Source organism: Medicago sativa, chromosome 5 (assembly GCF_051527215.1).
Source record: "Medicago sativa cultivar Bolivia chromosome 5, Bolivia_mono, whole genome shotgun sequence".
Classification (NCBI taxonomy): Eukaryota; Viridiplantae; Streptophyta; class Magnoliopsida; order Fabales; family Fabaceae; genus Medicago; species Medicago sativa.
This window is the reverse complement of record NC_140753.1, coordinates 33,606,981-33,610,308: the sequence shown is the minus strand read 5'-3', so window position 1 is coordinate 33,610,308 and position 3,328 is coordinate 33,606,981. Positions and strand designations below refer to the sequence as shown.

The following is a 3,328-nucleotide window of genomic DNA, read 5'->3' as shown; positions in this document are numbered from 1 at the left end:
ACGTACTGCAGAATTTGTGTGCATTGTTGCTGTGCTCCTGGAAGTAAAAGAGTGGGGGAATTTTTTGTCTCCACACGTTTTTCTGTTTACTGATCAGTCTGCTGGAGCTGGTTTTATGCGAAGGCGGATTTGGCTTTTTGTCACGATTTCAGTCATCGTGTTTTACAGTCGTGTGTGACATTAGTGGAGGTTTTCAGCTTCTTTACTCTGATCCTCCAGCAATTGGAACTGGATTTTGATGCTCCTTCCCTTAACAAAATTTTATTTAGGATCAACAATATCTCAATAAAGATTAAATTAACTACTTTTATTATCCATTGAAAAGGAAATGTTAAACAAAATCGGCTGCAATAATTTAACAAATAATGTTGCAAACAATGAATTCAAAAAGTAAAATTTTAATAAAAATATAACAACTTCAATAAAAGATTACTATTAACTTCAAAAAGCCTCCTTTTTGAATTTGCATAAGGCCTTGATATGTGCCGACTCAACCAAGTAAAAATTTACACCCTTCTAAAATTCTTGGATGCAAGGATAATTCTTCTATTATTTGGCTCTTTCGATAAGAAGCAATTCTACTAACTCTGACTCTTATAACCCGTAGAAATCTTGCATTCTTCAAAATGTATCTTGAAAATTGAATATCACCTTTCCAACCTTCATAGTCTATAATTGTGCATGTTTTGAGGTGAGAAGAAACACATTCAGGAACCAAATTTGGGTTTTCCCAATCTTTTCTATATGTGTAATAGTTGCTGCTTCTCTGTCAAAGGAAGTCAAAATAAAATATATATTAAACTAAAAACATAAAAGAACAAAGAAAAAAAAATCATATTAACTATGTAGTGTGAATTACCTTTCTAATTAAAAGAATTTGAAGCTTGGGAGAATGTTGGAGCACTTTTGCTACATTACTCCAGCTATGGTCATAGTCCCAAAATAGTATTTCAAGGTGAATTAAGTTACAAAAAACAGGAAAGTCTTTTGTAATCAAGGTTTTACAACTCGAGAGTTTACCTCACTCATTTTGCCTAGGCGAACTCGACTCGTAAACTCGACTCGAGAACTCGTACGAGTTTACCTAAAATTAAAATTATATAAAATTTATTATATGCATGACATATATAAGCTAATATAATATTGTAAATAGGTCAATAGTGCAAAATATGACTTAATTACAAAGGCAAATTATACCAAACTACCATAATAAAATGTTACGCTCAACTTAGCATCAAAATACAAAAATTAACGCACAAAATCATAAGTTTCATAAGTCTCTAAGTTTAAGCCATCCATAAAACCACCCAAAAAAGCAAGTTTCACAAGTTCCTAAAGTTGTTAATAAAACTATCTAAAAAATAAACTAGTTAATTTCTTCAAAAGGTCAAGAAACACCACCACCGCAACCCTAACCGGTGTCGCAATCATCGGCATCGAAATCTGAATTTCCACTGTCGGAATCGCAACCCTAACTGGTATGTGTTTCCCTGTTCATGGTTTGAGAACTTAGAGAAGAAAGAAAAAGAAACTTCTCATCTCAGGAACAACGTGTTACTGTAAACGTAACTATCTATTCAGTAAACGTTTCAGTCCTTGGGCTTGTAGAAAATGAATTAGGTTTTGAAAAAAATGGGCCCAAAAAAGGGACATTTGTTTTGTTAGATGTAAACTCGTAAAACTCGGTAAACTCGGCCGAGTTTACACGAGTTTACCTAGTGTTAACACAGTCAAACTCGTCAAACCTTTCGACGAGTTTACCTTCGAGTTAACATGATTCTGGTACCTAAAAACGTAAACTCGGTAAACTCGGAGAGTTAACACTCGATTTGCGGAACATTGTTTGTAATAGGCATTGATGGTTTTGTTGTGATCAATCTCATCCATCTGCAAAAGTTTCAGAGACAAACAAAATATTAAAATGAACCGAACTGCATATTAAGGAAGTATATGAGGTGTTAGTTCAGTGGTCACAATTTTATTGTGTAACATTCATACCTTTATTGTGTAAAATGAACCTACAAGTAAAAAAAACATGCATATGATGTTACATTCATACCTTTATTATGCGCAGAAACTCAACATTGTAAATTGCTTTAAACGGAATATCAAATGGATTGATGGTAGCTCTAACCAAATTGGATAACGATGTTTCAACCAGATTAACGATGTAACATTCATACCTTTATTATGCGCCGTAACCTTGCTTATATCAATGGTGAGCAATTCCTCAAGAATAGGACAACCAGAAAGACACCTTTTCAAATCCATGGGATTTCTAAAATAAACAAAATTCAAATGTAGAGTTTTGAGCGATGGAAGATTAAAGGACAAAATTTGAGCAAGCACAATTAACCGATTCAGTTTCAGAACCACAAGGTTTGGAAAGTTAAAAAGGATGTTTGTCAGAGTGATCAATTCCTTTCTCATGGACATCGACACAAAAGTAATGTTCAAACTTAAGAAAATATCCTCGACACCTCTATCCATTCATGGACGCTGAAACCCTCCCGGTGCCAATCTCAAAAGATACTAAATTTGAGATGAAACTTTTTGATGGGTGTGTGATTCGCGTGCGATGAGAGTGTGACCGAATCCACAAAGTGACAGAAGTCATTGAAATCATCAAAGTCTACAACATATTCATCGTCAAAGTTTATAATCGGGAGCGAGTCATAGAGTGAAATCCACCTTTTTGAGAGAACGCTGGTAGCAACAACAAATTTAGTTGGAAGAAAAGAGAGTACGTGACACAGAATCTCGTCTGATAAATCACTAATCCTGTCAACAGTTGTTGGTTTTCCTAAATTTGACATTTTTTTTTTGGACAAAAATTGTTGTTTGCGATATCAATCCCTTGCTAAAAGCTTTTGTTTGTTCTTCATCGCTTTGTATGTAAAACGTCTAGGTTTGTTCTTATTTTTATATAGTTGTTTACAAATATATCTTAAGACGTGGAGATCAAGTTTAACGTGGAGACCAAGTAAAAGTAGTAATTGCAAATCAAATCAAAATCAATTGGTTGATTCCTCAAAGATATGCGTGAATTTTGGAACAATATTCTACATTTTATCTTTCTATTTTGTGGATTTTTTTTTAAATTTAATACTTTTGATTTTTTCACCTTACATCTACCAACAATAACAATATATAAAAATCCCTAAAAAAAAAACAATATATTAAAATTCGTACTCCAATTTTTTCACTTTCATGATTTTACATGTTTATAGGTCATTTCGCAAAATATAAAACCATTTTTTTTTTTGAAAAAGCCAAAATGGAATTTATTAAAATCACAATGAGTTTACATCTTCTCTCCAAAAAAACA

The 3,328-nt window shown here is 33.0% G+C and overlaps 1 pseudogene; it reads right to left on the bottom strand.

The window, feature by feature from the left end:
- Nucleotides 1-490: 490 nt before the first annotated feature.
- LOC146921920 (F-box/FBD/LRR-repeat protein At5g56570-like) lies at nt 491-2,271 on the bottom strand (annotated as a pseudogene).
- Between the last annotated feature and the right edge of the window lie 1,057 nt (nt 2,272-3,328).